Genomic DNA, 21,559 nt, shown 5'->3' with positions numbered 1-21,559 from the left:
GAAGAAGGAACTGAACTGGTTTAGCTCCTTTCTCTTTTATAGAATGCACAGTCTTCAGGACATACACCATTTTTTTCCTCATCCATTACCAAGAAATGTCTGCCTTGGCAAGGACTGGTATTGTAAGTAGATGAGTTCAATTCATTGCATGGGGGAGCATATAGAAAAGAGACAGCCTGTAGCTAGCTATAAGTCAAGTTCAATTTCCAGAAGAGTTCAATTCCCGTAGAAGAGAGATGGTAAGTGGCTGCCTGTAGGGTAAAGCAAAAGTCTCTAATTTATCACCATAAATAAAAATGTAGCTGATCTGCTTGGATTCCTGTCCTTGTATGGGTTTATTCATTTACTGGTAAAAAAAAAAATTTCCCCACACTTAGAAGGAGTGCTATTTTACTCTCCTTTACCAGCCCCAATTTGCCAACTTTGGGGTCAGAAATGTGGGCAGTGCATGCACAGTGAAGAAAGGCCCTTTTGTTGTTGCTGTATGGCTGATTTCTAATTGGCAAGGGAATGTGGGACTTAGTCACCACACTCTGTGTGGTTTACTGGTTGGATGTGACCTGACTCAAAGGAGCCGCAGCAGTGGCTAAACGGAGGCCACTGAGATGAGGTTACATCATAGGTGACAGTGCCTCCCGTCCTCCAGTCAAAGAGGTGGCGTTTTCATGCAAAGGCACTTCAGGCACTTGTGGGTGGTCAACCTTGGCTTATTCTGCCATGTTTCAGAAAATGAACCTGTTACTTTCCCGGGGGCTGTGGAGGAAGCTTTGAAGAATTACTCTCCAAACTCATGGCCTCAAGGAAGCTATGATTCACTACCACTAGGGCCTTCTGTTTCATGGATTCATTATATACTCACCCACAGAAGAGACATGGATGCCATGTCCAAAAGCTGAAAATGAGCTAGCTTGGGGGCTCACAGGTGAAAATAGCTTGAAGGATTGAAGTTTGAGGACAGCTCAGGCACAAAGTCAGTAAGACACCATTTCAAAGAAGAAACCAGACACTGTTGCCTAAGCTTGTAATCATACCAATGGAGGAGATATAGGTATAAGGATTATTGATGTAGGTTGGCCAATGAAAACATTTTGAAATCTTATCCAAAAAGAAACTAAGGAAAAAATAAATAAAGGCTGGAGTATGGCTAAGGTGGTAAACACTTGCCTAGCAGCACAAAACCTTGAGTTGTGTGGCCACAAACACAAAAACAATACTATAAAAATCAGCAGGGGTTCACAGATGAAGAAAAATAAATCACAAATAGCATTCATGCACACTCTAGGATTAAAAAAAGACATTTAAAATGTCTTTAAAATGCACTGTTATTTTTTTTCTCAAATTTTTATTATCAAACTGATGTACAGAGAGGTTACAGTATCATACGTTGGGCATTGGATACATTTCTTTTTTTTTTTTTTTGGCCAGTCCTGGGCCTTGGACTCAGGGCCTGAGCACTGTCCCTGGCTTCTTCCCGGCTCAAGGCTAGCACTCTGCCACTTGAGCCACAGCGCCGCTTCTGGCCGTTTTCTGTATATGTGGTGCTGGGGAATCGAACCTAGGGCCTCGTGTATCCGAGGCAGGCACTCTTGCCACTAGGCTATATCCCCAGCCCTGGATACATTTCTTGTACTGTTTGTTGCCTTGTCCCTCATGCCCCCCTCCCTCCCCCCCTTTCCCTCCCCCCCCCAGGTGTTCAGTTCACTTACACCAAACAGTTTTGCAAATATAAAATGCACTGTTATTAAGAAAAGAGATGGGGAAGAATGATTGATCCTCTAAGATGCATTGAAACCTTTTGTAAAATGACTTAATGATTTCCCAAAGTAATTAATTAATAAATAAATAGAATCCCATTTATGAGGAAGGCAAAGAGGGGGTTGCATTGGTTACTGAACTTCAACCTCAGAGCAGAAATAAAAGAATAATGAAGCAGAATGATGCATTCTGCCTGCTCAAAGCTCAAGAGATTTGCCTTAGATGAGAGGCTTAGCTCTGAGAACAGGTGAGACAGATACCAAAGAAGAGATCTTGAAGGCCAGTCTGAAAAGAAAGCAGATAAAAAGAGGAACTTTTGTCTAACTTCTCATAGCAAGGAGTCTGAAGAGAAAGCTATTGTAGCATTTGTTGGATAGGGGAGTATTATGAGCCTATTGAAATCTAACATGACTACAGAGTCAAGCTCTCAGAGAACACTTTTGCAAGAAATCAGGCAAAGAAATTTCAATGAAACAGGTATAAGTATATCAAGCACATTACACAATATATTAGCTAATATATTAAGCATTATCAATCACTATAATGCTTATGATGATATCTATAAACACTGAACATCATGTACAAATTGACATACATAATCTGAGGGTAGGGATGGGAGGAGGGAAAGACGGATGGAGAGCATGATTAGAAAGGATGATCAAGATGTATTGAACTCATAATCTGACTTATGGAATTGTAAGCTCTGTATAACTTAATAAAAATGTTAAATAAATTGAGCATTATGCATATGTAACTATCCTATAACTAATAGATATGTAACTATTATATTTAACTTATATAGTTATAAGTATCATATTACTCTTAAAGTTATTGAAATGTGTATTAGATAGTAAGTTACATTGTTTTGTATTAGGGTAGCTATTATACTAGAAATGCAGTTGTGTCCTAAGCTCTGAAAGCATGATACATGATATTTAAACACTTGACAATAACTGAGGGAAGATGAGCCACCACAAAAAGGAAGGTAGAGAAGACAGAGTGTCCAGTTCCGACATGGTTTTGAACTCATTGTGATCTTAGGTGCACAGTTCCAGTGGGACAGGGGGTGTGGTAGGAGGAGGCACAGAACGTTAGAAATATCTGTATCTTCATGTGAAAATGCACCCCAAAAATGGAAAGAAAATCTTCAAACTTTAAAAATAGTTTATACTCATGAAAGAATTAGAAGGCTGCAAATTGTATACTACTTGAAGGAAAAAGTTTAAACAGACACCAAGGGACCTTGGGATGGAAGATGAAAAGAGCAGTAATGAGCAATATTCATCTGTGTGGACACACATGTGTGTCTGTGAGTATATGTGCCCATGTGTGTAAGGAATTCTTTTCACTCAAGTATGAAACAAAAATAAAATTAAAGAAGCACAGTAGAACAGGAACTGAATAATCACTAATATAATACATAGATTAAATGAACAAATTTTCTAAGTCTGTGCACATTTACAAAACTTGAAAACACAGTTGAACTCCATAAGCTTTTAAACATTTTTTAAAAGTGGATATGGTATAATCACAACTTAAATATATTACATATCTTATATATCCAGAAATGAAAAACCATTAATTCTGGACTACATGCAGATAAAATAAAGAAAAATCAAAGGAGAGAAAACTTTGGCCCAAACCTAAAAGGCCCAGCCAAAATTTGTTGTTTCTCAATGTATTTTCTGGAAGCTAGTTTATTCAGCATTCTTGACATTTCCTGAAAAAGGTTGGCAACTTAGATTTTGCTAGCACTACTGGCTATACATCCTGAAGAATACACAGCTATATTTCAATTGTCTTAAATATAAAAAGAAAACTCTAGATAGAATAAAAGCCTAAAGTTACAAACAGAAGACAAAGGAGAACAAAAAAAGACCATCTTAAGGAAAGGAGAAAATTTAGAAGTGTACTAATGAATATATAAACTGTTTTAGAAAAACTGCTTTTTATTATGAAAAAGTCCTATTTACCAAGTTTCATGAAGAAAATATATTTGGGTAAAAAATCTTTAATATATAGTATGAAATGTAATACCCACAATACACAAAAAAAAAAAACATCACAAAGTAAAAATGAGATCAAGGAAGGGAAGGAGGAAGGAAGGAAGGAAGGAAGGAAGGAAGGAAGGAAGGAAGGAAGGAAGGAAGGAAGGAAGGAAGGGAGGGAGGGAGGGAGGGAGGGAGGGAGGGAGGGAGGGAGGGAGGGAGGGAGGAAGGGAGGGGGGAGGTGGTGGAAGGGAGAGAGGGAGGTGGAGAGGGAGGGAGGGAGGTGGAGAGGGAGGGAGGGAGGGAGGGAGGGAGGGAGGGAGGGAGGGAAGGAAGGAGGGAGGGAGGAAGTAGGTCTTTTTATATGTGCCTGCCACCCCAAGAACTCATAAACACCTTTAAAGCATACCATCAGAGCTCACATCTAGCCCTCATCACTGGAACCCATAGTGCTTCACCAATGAACTAAGGAACAAATAAAGACATTTCGTTTAGTTTGAAATCAGTCCTTCTAGATAAACTGAGATATTTTGCCCCTTTTAAGTAACTCACCAAAAGCTCAAATTTCTCAAACCTCATCTCTCTGCAAAGTCTGAGCTGCTTCAGGCCATTGACTTCACTTTTTATTAAGTTCTGCTGAAAAGAAATTAACATGCTGTCAATTCTTACCACTAGAGAGGCTCAAGGTTCTGTAAGTATGCTTTACTTTTTCCCTTTTCAGACATAAAGAGTTGTACCTCCAGCCATTACTAACTCAGCAGTGCCAGGTTACTCTTTTTGAATAAATGATATTTTGCAGAGTTTCAGTCAATTTTTGACATGATATAGAGCTCTATACATACTTTATTTTTGGGATAGCTCCCTTTAGTTTCTTTTTTACTTTTTATTTTGAAATAAGTTCAGTTAGAGGTTCTACATAAACTTCTCTAGATTCCACAAATATTAATATTTTGTCCCAAGTTGCTTCATAGATTCCCCATACCCACCAACCTAAAGGCAAGTTTTAGTCCCGATGCGCTGCCATCTCTAGGCACCACAGCTTGTCAATGGCATTGCAAACATGGACGTTATTCTGCCCGGTCTTGGTTCTCTAGTGTCATGGGTGCTATTTCATCTACGCTCCACTTCATGACTAGCAAGGCCATGGGGTATCTTGCTGTCTCTGAGCCATACCCACCTCTGAGCTGTCCCCAACGCACTTGATGAGCAACTGTCTCACTCCAGCCTACTGAGGGTTGAGGGAAATCCATGCCACATTTCCACACACAGAGCACAAGGTTCTCCTCCCACTCTTGTTGGAATACAGAAAAGTCCATGACACTGTCAGCCTTATGTGCCTGGACTCCATGCCATGGTTTCTACTGCACTGCCTCCAAGCCACAGCTGGGAACATGAGAGGATCTTCTTCTTGCCTCTATTTCTCTATCTCTTCAGGTCCTCTTCCCACCAAGGTTTAGATCCTTTCTATCCTGACATAACTTTGAACTGCTGAGGGGCACAGTCTGGGCCCAGAACAGAAAGCCCCTTTCTCATCAGCCTTCAATACCTAACTCATCTGCTTAACTGGGAACTTTCTATCGTTCACACCACTTACTGGCTCCCCTTGGATCATGTGAAATTCTACCCATGGCCCTCCCCATACCTCATTTTTGCAGACACAAAACATTAAGGCTTTTATTTAAGGCATTGTTTCTTAGTTCTCCTGTTTCCTTGCATCACTCCTTCCTTGAGCAATGAATGCACCATCTCAAAACACCCAGAAAAAGGGGGCAGAGGAAAGGATAAGGTAATCAGTTACTATCTCAAAGAATTTTCACACCACCAACAACCTAATCATGTACATACACTTTTCGTAATAACAGTGTTTAAAATGATAAGTAAATTCACCACATCAGCCTCAATATTAGCCTCTTTCATGCGGTAACAAAATAAAGATCATTACTCACCCACTCCCCCCCTGAGTGAAAACTATACATCTAGATCTAACAATCATTTCTTGAAGCTTTGGGTGATTCTTTGGGTCACCAAACTCTCATTTGGTAATAGGTAGTGGCAGGCTCAATTTACATTCATCCCATAGTCACAGTGAAGAATTCTGAAAACCTCACAAGCTACACTGTCCCTACATGGAATAATAATTTAAAAACAAAAACAAAAACAAAAACATGGTTTGAAGTGAAATCGTGGGATCTATGAATGTGAACACCCCAGCAAACTCTGTGGCTCTTGGCTTCACACACACACACACACACACACACACACACACACACACACACCTTTCTGACAATTGGGTCACCATAAGTTTTTAATAATAGAAGTATTTCTTCTTAAATTTAAGAACACAAAATCTCTTCTCCATCCATCTGTTCTACTGAGGATGACAAACTTACAGAAGTTGCTTCTTCTTTCCTTTCTTCCCTTTCCTTTCGCCCATTTAACTCATAGTTTTTCCACTCCATTCACCACTGCAAACTTTCATACATCACATACTCAAAGTGCTGGACAGAATTTTGCTTGGAAACTAAAAAGCCAGCTGGGTGACTGATCAGCCAGATTCCCAGCTTAGAGGATTTGTAGTAAGAGCCATGATCATGGCTATGGTTTTGTGTTCTTCAAGTCAAAGACACACTTGTGAAACAAAATATAAAACTAGAATAGTTCAATTGCTCCAACATTGACTAAATTCTTACCAAAATAGTTATTTTAAATATGATAAAACATTCTAACTCAAATACTAACTAATTTGGGCCTGTAGCTAATACAACTACATTGAATCTAGCCATAACTTATTTCTTTATATTCACATTCCATGATAAATATATTTGCTTCATTTTCTTTAATATTTCTGGCCCAGCATTTAGGGGCTGTCTATCATTCCCAGTAGAGAGTGGCCCAGCTAAATACATATTCACATGCCAGTCTTACTTAGGACGTGTGCTGAGCAGCCAGCATTTTTCTTTCTTTTAATACTATATTTCCACAGCTGTTTTCTCAAAAGTGAGTTATTCATCTTGAGGTCTTTCAGAGCATCATTAAAAAACAACCCATGAAGAAAGCAGTTTAGGCGCAGAACAGGAAAAGAACTGAGCAACAAAATCCCTGTCTTTCATCTTCCGTCGCCACAGTGGCTCTGCACCTGAATGATAATGAAGACGCTTTAGATGCATGTTGCATGGAACACACTCAATATTCCCAGGCTGTGTAAAAATTGTGCCAGTGATGCCTCCTCCTCTCATTAACACAAAGGGAAAAAAGGAATTGCTTTCTGTAATAATGTTTATTGGCTTATACTTTGTCCCGTGTGTCAACTAAACTAGCATCTGTTTCGTCAAGGGAGCTGAAGCAAAATTCAATGCCACAATTTAAGGCAGAACACCTGTGACAGCTTGCTGTTGGTGACTCGTGCCTGTATTCCTAGCGATTGAGGAGACTGAGATCCAAAGACCATGGTTCAAAACCAGCCTAGGCAGAAAAGTCTGTGAGATTCTTGTCTCCGATTAACCTGCAAATGGCAAGAAGTGGAGATATGGCTCAAGTGGAAGAACATAAGCCCTGGGTGAAAAAGCCAAGTGAGACCTCATGGCTGTGAGGTCAAGACCCAGTACCAGGACAACACACACACACACACACACACACACACACACACACACACACACTCCTATGACAGGCCATCTATATTCCTGACCCTCTTTTCAGCAGGTCTGCTCTCATTCTGTCGCTATTACTGGCTTCCCTAGACTCCTCTGAGGCAGCACAGAAGCCTCTCATTAGCACTGCCTGGCCTTGAACTCTTGGACCAACTCCTTCTACCAAAATGACAATGAGCTCTATGTCCAGATCAGAGCTGGCATGACACAAGAAGTCATTCAAGCAATACTTGCGAAAGTAAAAATTGAGATAATAATGCAGGAGGCACTCTGAAAGTAAGAGGAGCTCTTCTAAATTGCCTGGTCACTGAGACTAAGCAAGAGCCCAGAGGCCACTCACTTCCGCCCTCTCCTTCAATATCTGGATGTACCAGTAATTTTCTATTTTTTGTAAGTGTCTCTATAATTGCAATCAGTTAAGATGAGGTCTTTTTTTTTTTTTTACAGATCATAGTCCAATTTAACTAGTGTCCTTATAAGCAGGGCAGTGGACACACAGAGACACTAATAAGAAAGTTATATGAGGAAACAGAGGCAGAAAATAGAGTAATGTAGCTACACACCAAAGATGTCAGTGGTTTCCTGTGTCCCCCAGAAGCTCAGAAAAGCCTGGAGATGAACGGAACCCCGTGGAGGACATAAGACAATGTTGTTTCAGAGTGTAGTATGCAAACTAGGCAAAAGTCAGTCCTTATTTAAGTGACAAAAGGAAAATAGACATAGGAAGAAAAGGAAATTATACTTTCTGTGAATTAAAATACTGTTATTTGACAGCATGACTTCCACAGCTCTTGATTATGTATAATTGGGCAGGTATTTTGGACCTCTCTACTTGTCACTGAGCCAGGCTTTGAAGGTCATTAAACTGTTATGTGAGCGTAAATAGGCCTTGCCTGTGGGATATTTGTGTCAGATTTGTTACTTTCAACAATTCAGTGAAAATGGTTACTTATCAAACACAGAAGTGCAAGTAATTACAGTCAAAGGAACAGGGCTCCTGTGACTTAAGAAACAAAGCTTGTTGGGCTTTCATACCAGCAACTAGAATCAATTGACTGTTTACGAATAGAGATAGCTAAGGATACTCATGCCCGAGGTGGGCACAACTAAGCACAAAAGAATTGTTCAGGAAATGTCTCCCAACCGACTGATTCATTTCTCAACAGACTCCCAGGGAGTGTAGCTCAAGCATAGAGCTTGCCTCATATGCAAGAGAACCAGGTTGGATTTCCAGCACTCCACAATAAAAAGTGCCTCCCAGGATTGTAGGAAAAAATTTAAGCATAGACTTATGGTCCACAATTTAAGGGAATTCCCAATAAGGCTATAGATTCTCACAACACAGACTGCCCCATCTTCGACCTATTCCTGTAGGTTCATTCTCAGGAGGACAAAGCAAGGACATGAAATGATCTGGCTCAGCATCGCCCAGTACAAATATTCTCTGAGAGGACCTCCTGTGTCAGCTTTGTTTGCTGCACATGCGTGCTTGCAAGCATCTTGCATGCTGAATAACCCATCTTTGATGGACATGTAAATTGATTCCACGTTTTGCTCTTATAAGCACGGCTACATAGGTATTGCTACCACAGTAAACTGATTTTGATTTGCCTGAATATATACACAGAAGTCATGGCTGGATCATATAGGAGTTCTATTTTCAGATATTTTTAGGGCCCTCCACCTTGATTTCTGTGGCAACTGGACTAGCTTACATTCCTAGTATCAGTGAATAAGTGTCACCCTCCCATGCCCCCTCCCCCACCAGGCCTCACCAGCATTTGTTGTTTTGTGTTTTGATAATAGCTGCTCAGACTGAGCTGAGATTAAATCTCAGTGTTGTTTTGATCTATATTTTCCTGATGGCTAAAGATGTCAGTATTTATTGCCATTTGTCTTTTGAAAGTGTCTGCTTAGTTCATTTTCCCATTGACTTTTGATGTGGGATCTTGAGAGAAACTTTTGAAAGTAAAACCAAATACTATCTGTCAATTCTTCCCTTCACTTTGTGAAGATGCAGTGCAGGATATTATAGAGTATACACCGTGACCGTGACAAAGACACCCTGTTTCCGGTAAGTGGTCAGTACCATGCTAGAAAGGCTCAGCCCCTGCCTTAACTACACATGACTCTGATGGTTACAGAATCCCAGCTTTGGAGCTCCTTGTTGGATTAACTGAAGCTTTATTCTCACTAAACCACAACCCCTACTCTATCCTGTTTCCTTCCTAGCTATCCCCATGAGTCGACCTCAAGAATATTCCTGATAAACGAATCTCCATCTCTAAGTATCCTTCCTTTGGACTCAACATGAGACAATGGGAATGTAATAGATTTATTCCATCCAGTAAGAGTATTGACTTGCACCCCTTAAAAATAAAATAAAAACCTGTTACCTCTTCCAAAGATGCTTCTTGAACTCACATCTTTTTGAGGAAATGCATTGAAAGAATAAAACTCTGGAACTTGCCAGTGAATAAAGGTATTATTACAATAATTCAACATGAGATACTTTGGCTTCTGTAGTTGTACATATTGTGAGATCCATTTCTGTTTGAGATTTCTTCTCCTAGAAAATAAGCAGAGCAAAATCCCTCCCTTCTACCTTCAAGAAGGAGATGCAGAATGACATAAGGGTTGGCATGAATCATGATGCGTTGTATTTATATTCTGATTTGTTGAAGGGTAATTTCTTTGTACAACTTTTTAAAGGTAAAAATATAACTTTTACATAGAGTAATATGCAACCAATGAGTAATCGTCCAAGGCTAGGCTAAGGGCATCCAAAGAAGAGAACTTATATGGAAACTACCCAACAGAAAGTGTATTAAAAGAAGAATCCCATGGAAGTGAATAGACAAAGACTGTACATTTAAATGACCTTTGAATAATAATCACATGGACAGAGTCCAAGAATTTCCTGTCAATGTAATCATAACCTTGATGCAAAGGAGCAGACCCAGGGTGAGAGAAAGGACAGAATGAACAAAAGAGTGACTTGCACATTTGGAAGAGAAAATCTAGATAAGCCACAAACAGTTGATTGCTCAGGTCCATAAAGTTAATGTTTTAATAGTCCTTGGTGACTTGGAAATTTATATCAAATCCTGCCTCTAGGACTTATAGCTGCTATATATCCCCACACTTAAATGTTTATGGTTCTAATTAAATGCAATGAGTTTAATAAGTAACATTTTGCTGTAATGTTCCAAACTAATAAATCATCCCTGATAGAGGGACATTTAAACTTCATTGGGTCCTAAATGGCTAGGAAGAGGGGATTTTGGTGCCAAGAATTGATGGAATAAATGAAACAGAAATTTTTAACAGACAGGTGTCAAAGTTTAAGTGTGGCCTTTGCTACTTAATACATTTATACCTTACATAATGGAAGTTTTATAGATTCCATTAATCTACTTAGTTATAGTAGTAAAACTTTCAGCTCTCGAAGGCCTTTTTCTGAGGGAATCTACCATTTTCAAAGCTTCCAGAGTAGAAATCTGCTGCCAACACCATGTGGATATGAGCATAAATGAAAAGGTCTTGGATATTTCCAGTTAAGGTTGGCATTATGTGTGACAAGTTAGATGACTTAGCCAGATCTGTCAGACTCTATGAGTCTAACGTTTCTCCTTCATACATCTTATAGGAAATGCATACTATAAGGTGGTTCTAAGTATTAAATGAAATCATGTATATTAAGTATTCACAATGTACCTGTTTCCTCCCTAATGGATTCTTTCCCTATGTTCTTTATGCTTTGGGCTTTATGACAGCTTTCTTGAATATATTTAAATAGCATTAAACATTTGTCCTTGTGACCTTCTTTAAAGAATAAACTTGTTAGAGAAAAAATAACTGTAGGAGCAGTGTGTGGAAGATGTGTTTTTCTAAGCTCTTCCTTCAGAGAAGCCAAGTCCATTTACCTTTGTTTCCTTGAGGCCAGACAGATAGTCTCTGGCACATGGAAAATAAACACTTTTTATTGTTGCTTTGGATATTATGGCAGAAGAGCACACAAGATGAAATGGGCTTTGGGGATGATGCATGAAATCCCAGCCTCTTTATGGCTTCCTGAGCCTACATAAGCTTAAAGTGGAATGTTCAATTTCTTCCTCCCTTGTAAAGTTGTTACAGAAGTTAAGTGAGATTGTATTAAAAGACCTTGTTGTAACATTGAGCACATAGTAAAAAACGGTGGTAGTAATGTTCTGGAGATAATGGGGGCAGCATACAACACAGACTAAATTACAAAGTCATTGGCCTTATGGGTTTCCCAATGATTTCTCTGACTTTCACAGACACTATTAGATGTCTTTGTCATATGAAAATGTTAACTTGACTTTCATTAATACTGGTATTTAAGCACAGCTAAAGATAGACAGAAACTTAAATCATGAATTGTACTCCAGGAATTACATGGATTGTGTACTCTGAGGAAGCCCAGTGGATGGGACTGGCCACTGGCTTCTGAGACATCTGATCCACTGTGTCAATAATAAAAAATAAAATACAATATATCCCATATCCCAAACATGTTAGAACATTACTAGCATTGGTACAAAAGATTCATATTGCCATCATTCAAAACACCATCTCAAGTCAGTCATTCATAAAAACACATTACTTTAAATGTTTAATCTATTTCAAAACATTATAAAAACAATTTAGCTTTGACCCAGTGTGAGGCTTATCAATTAGAAGCTTCCAACCTGGTGAAAACAAATTTAATCTAATGTTCAAGGCTAAGCAGGAGGGTAAGACACAGCAGTATTCTGCTAGTTGCACAGGACCAAAAAACAACAGGTCCTTACATCACCAGGACTCTTAAAAACAACATGTTGAAACGCCATTGTGGAGTCTGGACTTTCTTCAGGAAGTCGACACTGAGAGTTGGTGATAACTACATTTGCCAATTCATACCAGTCTGAGTAATATAACAAGATGGTCTCCAAGAAGTAAAGAAAAAATTTGAGAGTGAGCCCTCTTTGTTTTTTTGTTCATTTGTTTTGTTTTGAGACAGAGCTTTGTTCTGTATCTTAGCTGGCTTTGAATATGGTATGTGACCTAGGGGGGACCCCAATTCAACAATCCTCCTCCCTCAGCCTACCAAGTACTATAATTACTGGTGTGTGCTACCTCACCTAGCAAGAAGACTTACTAAAATAAGGGAACTCTAAATGTAGTCTTTATCCTGGCTATGCTTTTATAACAAAATGTGGCAGATACACAGGTAAATTATAACCTATATTAATACCAATAGAATAGTTTAAAAATATTATAAAGAACTATATTGCAGAGCATGGTGGTTATTTAACCCATTTTATTGCATAATCTTAATAATTATTTTATTAATTTTGTTTGGCCCAAATAGCCAAGTGTCCTTATCTTGAATCCCCTAACCACTGCCTTAACTTATGACCACTCCCACCCGACCCTCTCTCCTGGGAACTCATGCAGCCAATATCATATTTAAAAGGGGGGGCTGGGAATATGGCCTAGTGGCAAGAATGCTTGCCTTGCATACATGAAGCCCTGGGTTTGATTCCCTAGCACCACATATATAGAAAACGGCCAGAAGTGGCACTGTGGCTCAAGTGGTAGAGTGCTAGCCTTAAGCAAAAAGAAGCCAGGGACAGTGCTTAAAACAACCAAAACAACAACAACAAATCCCTTCACTGCTTCCCTGGGAACTGGTGGCCCATGGCCACAATCCTGTCTACTCAGGAGGCTGAGATCTGAGGATAGCAGTTCAAAGCCAGCACAGGCAGAAAAGTCCATGAACCTCTTATCCCCAATAAATTACTCAGAAAAAGCCAGAACTAGTGCTCTGGCTCAAGTGATAGAACATTAGCCATAAGCAAAAGAAGATTAAGGACAGCAATCCAGGCCCTGAGATCAAGCCCCAACACACACACACACACACACACACACACACACACACACACACACACACACACACACTTCACTGCTGCTATAAACAGATCAGGACCTTGAGCAGATACCCCTGGCCAGCTTCCCCCTGCTACCCCTTTTTGCATGTTTTCTGTGTCCTGCTATCAGTTACTTTCCTACACGTCCTCCCTGCATCGTTCCAGTATTCCACAACCCACTATGTAAGTGCTAGCTCCAAAACCAGAGTAAGTCTTTAGCCTGGCCTGGAAGGTTCCCTCTGGGGCTTTTTCTCCCCAATAATGGGCTGATGATAAGCCATTTCTTTGTCTGCTCTCCATACCTTTTTGGAATTTAACAAATCTGTCCCATCCTGTTGAAAAAAAAACTTTATACTTTACAAAGGAATATTGATGTTTAGTAATTGACTCTAAATTACAAAGTCATCAATATAGAAATTAAATATATGTCTAAAATGATTTCATAATGACAGGGGTTAAACCATGTCTAAATGGAAGCAAAAATGTAATTCATACCCCACCTCATTTCATGGGAAATCAAATGCACGTGTCATGTGAATATACATTTGATTAGTAAATAGAAAAATGACCAAATTTCCAATCCAATGGCTTCTTTCCATAAGGAATCCAGCCATTCTCATTGCTGATGAGAAAATTTTATTATTTCATTAACATGAAATCCATTTGCCAATCAAATTTTCCCTGAGTAAAATCCACTAGTGCCAGAATGAGAGATTAAGTATCAGAACTCATTGGTTTCATGGAAATTGTTCACTAATTTGAGTTTGGGAAATTACCTGTATTTCTGGATTCTTCCTGTCTCAGTAGGCAGGGATGAGAAATGATTAGAGTGTATTTAGTTATATACAAATGAAAAACAAACTCACATCCAAAGCACAGCCAGAGAGAACAAGGATTGAATTTTCATTAGGAAATACAAATGAAAATGTCCACATTTTCGTTCAAAATTTGCAAGACTGACCATCCTCTAAACATTATTGGCAGAGCAAGCTCTCAAAACTTGAGATCAATCCAAATGTCCTACACCTATAGGAATCAAAGGATTAGCTATAAGTACTATTATCTCTCCATAAGTATTATTATGTGTATTTTCATTTCCAAATGCTTTTAGACATCCATTTAAAAGTATTTTCTAGCTAGTGTCTCACACTTGGGAAGCTAAGATTGGGGAGATCTAGCTTCAAGACCAGCTCATGGAGGTAAAGTTTATGACCCAACCCTCTTCTCAACCCATCAATGGGCTTAGTTTGAGCACTTGTCATCCATGTTCCATGAGAGGCTGAAATTATGAGGATGAGGTTGCAGGCTGGCACCAGCAGAAACATCTGAGAGACCCCCCGCCTCCACTGAGGAAAGCTTGATGGGAGTGGCTTGTAGCACTTCTCCTAGGACTTTGGTCCAGGTATGTACCACCATGGCTGCATAACCAGCAAGAAACAGTGCTTGGAGGCATGGCTCCAGTTTATCAAAAGCAAAGCATTGAATTCAAACTCAATATCACTATCTATCTATGTATATGTGTGTGTGTGTGTGTGTGTGTGGTGTACTTACAGAAAATCTTCACTGGCATCATTCATCTCAGAGCCTTGCAATACTTCGTTCAACTTCTGCATTTCATTTTGGTTTTTCCACCCTTGAAGTTACAGGACTCCAATGACCTGACACTCCTGTCTACTGTCCTGTTCTACTCATGACCCCTGAGACCACACCTGCTTTCACAGAGGAGGGCTTCTGACAAGGATGATTAGTACTTCCTTCTTATCCTTTATCACTCCTTGACCATCACCACACTTGAAGCAGAGGCTCTTTGCTCTTGCTTGTCAGATATTCCTTCTATCTCCTCCTGACTATAAAACTACTTTGGGAATTTGATTCCATGTAGATGGGGAGTAATGAGCCCTGCTTGTCCATTAATTACTCAACCCTAGGAGAGTGAGATAATAAATATCCCTTTTTGCCACATAATTATTTTTGTTACATTATCTTCCTTACCATGAATAGGTTATAGTATAATGAGAACAACCTCTACAATGCCTTGTATTCTGGGTACTATCTTGTTTATTTGGCACTTAGTTAACACAAAAGGCAAGAAGGATTACAATTTCCATTTTCTAGGTAAGGAAATAGAAGTACAAAGAAGCTAAAGAAGTTGTCCAGCAAGTAGCAGCATCTCATCACAATTTGGGCTGGCTACAGAAACTATACTCTTTAACCCTAGACTGGGCTTCCTGATGGAGCAAACGACTTTTAGATACAGTGTAGGTAGGTCTGAATGTGGAGCAGACCGTTACATTTTCTTCCAAATCCAATGCTAACATTTAGTAGAGAGTCCAATGATAGAGAACAGTTTGGTGTTTCTTACAAGGCTCACAATGAACAACTACTTACACTACAAACTACTTCCATATAAGGAATTATTTGAAGATCAAGGAAGAGTTGGGAACTAAAAGATGCTTTTCCAGTGACATGGGCTTAAAGAGTGGGGTTTTTTCCAACATTATGAAAGTTTTATAAGAAAATGTAAATTAAAACTAAAATTAACTGGGCACTGGTGACTCATGCTTGTAATCCTAACCACTCAGGAGATTGAGTTCTAAGGATCACAGTTTGAAGCCAGCTGGGGCAGGAAAGGCCATGAGATTCTTATCTCCAATTAACCACCTACAAAACAGAAGTAGCATTGTGGGTTATAATAGTAGAGCACTAGCCTTGAGAAAACAAGCTCAGGGACAGCACTTAGGCCCCTAAATTCAAGCCCCATGACCAACAAACAGAAAAAAAAATGCAAGGCTCTTAAGATTTCTAGCAAGGCAATCATGTTTTATAAGGGAAACCCATGTACAGATGCCCATGCACTAGTTACATGGTGATGGCTTGTTAAGGATTAAGAACTAATAATAAGATGAAACTTTGTTATTATTCGTATCATTGAAAATTCAGCATGAATAAGGAAAGATTCCCAAAAGGAAATACCTGGTCTCTTTTTTAAAGAAATGGAACCTATACTAAATACTAAGAATCAAGAAACGCATAACATTGTGGTAAAAATAATAATAATTCAAGTGGATTGGACAAATGCTGTCATATATTTTCTGAAAATAGAAAGTCCATGGGTAGAATATCAACATCACTACAGCATTTCAGGGTTTAGTTCTGACTCTCACAAAGGGGAATGTACCCATTGACCAAAGCGTACTGTAGTGGACTATATAGTCCATAAAAATAGCCTTAGAGAATGAAAATGAAAACCATGTAACAACTCTATCAGCCAACTTAACACAGTAGGGAAAACACAGCTGCAATTCCCATGCTATTCATACCTTCCAGATACTCAGACAAATCTACACGTGTGCACTCAGGCACTTTCATACCTATCATTCTAGGACTTCTTACAGACACTTGAGAAAATGCACTAATTCTTGCCTATTTAATTTCTATATTTGTTTCATCTTAAGACTCATTTAACATTCTAGAATCTGAAGTTTTGTGCTCCTTTTTCTCATTTGCCTATTTATTTACATATTTGTCTTTCTGTTTTTCATAGGAGTCAGGGCTGTGAACCAGCTTGCTACTCTAGGCAATTAGTATGTGTTTGGAGATCTAAGCTAATTTGCATATAGATTTAGGTGAGCTTGTAATTATGCAAATATGAAGCAAGGAAATAGTCCTAATGCATATGAATCCAAAATAATACGTAAATAGATTCTGGGTTGCTTTGTAATTCTGTGGCATTGCACCTCTTAATTGGCATAGATAATAGGTTGATTGTACTTGAGTGTGCAATATATTTAAATACCATTAACTCCTTGCCCATTAATGCAGAGTTTGCTGTGATTGTAGTGTGGCAGGTGTGACTGCCCTTGACCTCAGTACGTAACAGAATTACAATAAGGGCCCATCATATTGGCACATGATAAAATGTATTCTGTGAGCTATGATGGCTTCTGTGCTGGATCAGAAGCTAAATCACAGCTTTCAAAACAGAAATGCCTTTCTTGTGTATGTGGGACTCCATACATACAAATATGACAAAGGTAGACGACTGGACAAAATTCAGTGCGGGTTTTTTTTTCTTTCCAATGTTGAAATGGAATAGCGTTACATAAGCAACAACAAAAAGAATGGAAGCAAAAGTCCTTTCCTTAAGTCCATCTAAAAATGTCAGAGAAAATGTCATTGTTGAGAAGAAAAGCCCTAGTAAGTTTGGAAACCAACTAGCACAACGGAAACAATCTTCTAGAATTTGATCAGCATCTCTACCAACTCTCACAGTGAGAAGGCTGATTGGAAAGTCATTTCCATCGCAATCAGAAGACCAGTTACACATTTCAAAAGAAAAATTTCTCCTTTAATTCCAAACAGTCATTTCACGGGGGAAAAAAAAAAGTAAGCTAAATATGTGAGGTGATTGTTCTGTCTGTACTTGGCCCCAGCAACTATAGGTCTTGACCTGAAATCAGCCAGCCCTCTGATCTCAGATCTGCAAGAAAGTTGCTGGCAGAGGAGCAGACAATGGCACCCCCTGGGAATCTGGAGGGCTGTTGGTGGCCTTGGGGTTATCTGACCTCGTCAGACTTAGCTTCACTCAGAGAAGTGAAGGGAAAGTAACCTGGATCCAGGAAAGAACAAAGGGAAAAACCCTCAGAAGGCAATCGTGGCGGGTGAGCCTCAAAAATAGTTTTTTGAAGAAATGTAAGACAAGTTTAGAAAATACCTAGTGTACTTGATGTTTTAAAATGAGGCCTATAAAAAGATACAATTTCTATTAAACAAAAATAAACTGAGGTAAGTAGTCAGGCCAGGACAAAAATCAGCTCATAATCAATTTTTAGAAATTGAGAAACATTCCCCAAATAAAATCACCTTGGATGAAGCAAATCAGGAATTCCAGAAAATTAAATTGGCAGGAGAGTGAACAACCTTAAATAAAGGGCCAAAAATAAGAAGGATGGAAATGTGAAACACAAGAGTTAAAAGGCATATTCAGGACAGAATACAGCATAACAATCTCTGTCACCAAAAGAGATGAAATCCCACAAACAAGAGCAAAACCAAGAACTGAGTGAGTTGGAAACTGAGAGAATGGTTCTCAGTTATGCACAAATGAAAAAAGACTGAATAAAAAAAATATGTTGATCCCAAATACATACATGTAAGTTTCCATATTTTGAAGCCACAGTAAATGACAACAAGTATCGTCTTAATTTAAAAGAGTTAAGAGCAAGGGGTATGATGCACACCTATAATCCCAGTTACTTGGGAGACAGAGATAAGAGCCCAGTCTGGTGCAAGGCCTGGGCGAAAGCTTGAGATACTATTTGAAAAACAAAGTAAAAGCAGAAGGAACTAGCAGCACAGCTTGTGAGACCCTGGCCCCACCCATCATGCTTCCTGGTCCTGAGTAAGCGGTCAGCTCTAGCACCAAGTCCCCATCATAACCCGCACTTCTACCAGAGCCTCAAAGCGATAGGCACCCAGTCATGAACCAACACCTTGAAGACTGTGAGCCAAAATAATTACTCTCTCTTTATACATTAATTCTCTATGTTATTGTGTGACAGTGATGGAAAGATGACTAACATAACGAGTGCTATGTTCATTTTATTTTTATAAAAAAAACAGTATAGACATCATTGTAAATGTATAATGTGTGTGAATGAAAATAAGTTGGGGAAAAATTCAATGTGGTTTACAAGCAATGATAGGTTAAATGGGAAAAAATACATACAGCATCTTCCTTCCAAGGCTTACTAAAATGCTCATCGGTATTACATAGGAATGCGTATGCACTGGTTAATCTACCCTCAAGAGATCTCCTCACTCCCCATTCCATAATATCAGCCAGGGAAGGAAGAATTCAAACCACAGACATGAGTAAATGTTGCAAATGATTTAATATTCTTTTTCTCTTTCTTTCTCTCTGCAACAGGAGCTGGTATACATTACTAAGTATATTTCAGGTAAAACAAACAAATCTAGAGTGTTTCACCTGGAGGGGATTTGAGTGAATCCAAGTACTGACTATCAGGCTGCCACTTGACATCATAATTAGGAGACCAAACAGATACTGAGGAGGGTGCTTGTTGAAAGTAGTAGAAATTGCTAGTGAAAAATGATAGGGCACCTTTTTTAAAAAAATTGGTATGCAACTGGGAATGGAACTCAATATCTGACACTTTTGCTCATTGGCTGGTGCTCTACTACCCAAGCCATACCTCCATCCTGATAACACATTTTATACATACTTCTATAAATGTCATTACCATCACTCAAAGTCCTACATACTAAAACTGAAATAGAAATACTAAGAGTATTTCAGAGAGAGAGAGACAGACAGACAGAGAGAGACAGAGAGACAGAGAGAGAAAGGAAATCAAACACATTTTTAATGAATAAATTCAAGGAACTATTTTGAACATCCTTCAGTAAACATACAAAAATCCCTTTTTTCTAACATTCTGAATTTGATCCCATGTGCTCAGTCAGGGATATAAATAAAATAAACTCTTAAGGGGGAAAGCCATGGTTTAAAATGGTGAAGAAGAAATATAAGAGAGAGGAAGGAGACGAAAATCCCAGAGAACTTCAGCTGCAATGTGCCCCCTCTGACAAGCCACTTTATTCAATTTGTACTTGCATGCCTCACATTTGAATAAAGTGGGTATGGAGTAGCATGTTATCTCACCGACATAAAGTGCTTTACATTTTATGAAGTGCTTTCACATCTACTCATTTTCCTCTGATACAACAACCTATGAGATTTTTTTTGAGCATCATTTTTATACATGGTGAATGGAAATTCAGAAAGATGTGCAGTTCTTAAGGTTCGCTCTCTAGAGATCCACAAAGACGAGTTATTTTAGTGGAATGCCTATGTTGCTCCATTTTACTGGGGGTGGTTTCTAATTTGCTGCCTCAAATCTTATAGATGGATATTTATTTCAAAGATGAATGTATCTACAGTATTTCATTTATCTACAGGTCATATGGAAAAGTAAGTTATTCTTATTTCTGACTCCGAGGAATTGTGGAATAGAATAAAAGAAGTTGTGTGATAAACTAAGAAGGGGGAGGGGAGCCTCATTTCATGTCTTTGTGCATCTTGCTTTGTGACTAGGGTCACATAGATTGAAGCTCCTGGGTGCTGTGATTTTATCCCCCTGCCTTCATGAGCTATAATCTGGTAATACAAAAGGAAAGCTTGTTTACTAGGATACCACAAGCAAGTCTTGTCTCACTAGGAGAGACAGACAAGTAAATGTGACAAGGACACTGTGTTTTCAAGGGCTGCATCTGTTCGCAGTTCTTCTGGTGAGAGCTTATTAATATGTTTACTACAGCGGGAGATCGCCAAGTACTGCAAACTCTGCTAACAATTTACTTAGGCTCAGAGACAAGTTGACAGTATTTTCTCTGGTCAGTTTCAACAAATGTTCATAAACAACTCTGGGAGAGGCCAATAGTAGGCAGGCAGATTTCAAATCGTCAAGGGAACTCACATAGTTCACAGCAAAGAGGAGAATGTTGATGAATGTTAAGACCAGTGACTGTTCCGTATAAAAATTAGCTATGTTATGAAAGTTGAAAAGAAACCAAATCATGTGGTATTTGATTCAGATTCCTAATTTCAAAAAATGATAAGACTATAGATCAGAGTGAGTTATGCAACTTAACATAACCTTCCATGTTTGGTTTGGGCTTTGAGTTCAAGCTATCTGGTATTAAGGGTTTCCCACTTCCTCACAATACCTGATTACCTGAGAGAGTAATGGCAAACCAGCAGCCAGAGCACAGTTTGGATTTGCTTTAAAAAAACAACAACAAAAAGAAAAACATGAGTAGTAAATCTGGTATAATGGGGATTGCCTGTAATCCCAATATTTTAGGAGGCTGAGGCAGGAGAAGGCAGAAAGAGTGTAAGTGTGAGTACATAGTGAGTTCAAACCTGCATGGACCATATGACAGACTCTATTTCAATGAAGACATACTGAGTTGCTGAAATTTAAGGGTAGAAATTTAACTTCATTGAAATTTGACTTCATCTTGCATGGAAATTTTCGTTTTCTTCCTTTTCTTGACATGAAAGACTTGACCATAGCATGCCAACATCACCCCATGGTACAGAAGAAGGTAGCACTGGCCTTTAGATTTCTGGGTTTCTCTGTGGTCAGCTTAGCCTGTGAGACCCTGGTAACTTTAGGTATATATTCCTTGTGACCTAGCTCGTCCAGTACAA

The 21,559-nt window shown here is 38.9% G+C and overlaps 1 protein-coding gene across 2 annotated transcripts in view; it reads right to left on the bottom strand.

Annotated features, from left to right (window-relative positions):
• Grm1 (glutamate metabotropic receptor 1) overlaps positions 1 to 21,559 on the bottom strand; it is a 292,553-nt gene that overhangs the window by 247,735 nt on the left and 23,259 nt on the right. The gene's annotated exons all lie outside the window — the stretch shown is intronic.

This window comes from Perognathus longimembris, chromosome 9 (assembly GCF_023159225.1).
Source record: "Perognathus longimembris pacificus isolate PPM17 chromosome 9, ASM2315922v1, whole genome shotgun sequence".
NCBI lineage: Eukaryota > Metazoa > Chordata > Mammalia > Rodentia > Heteromyidae > Perognathus > Perognathus longimembris.
This window is presented reverse-complemented; position numbering and strand designations above follow the sequence as displayed.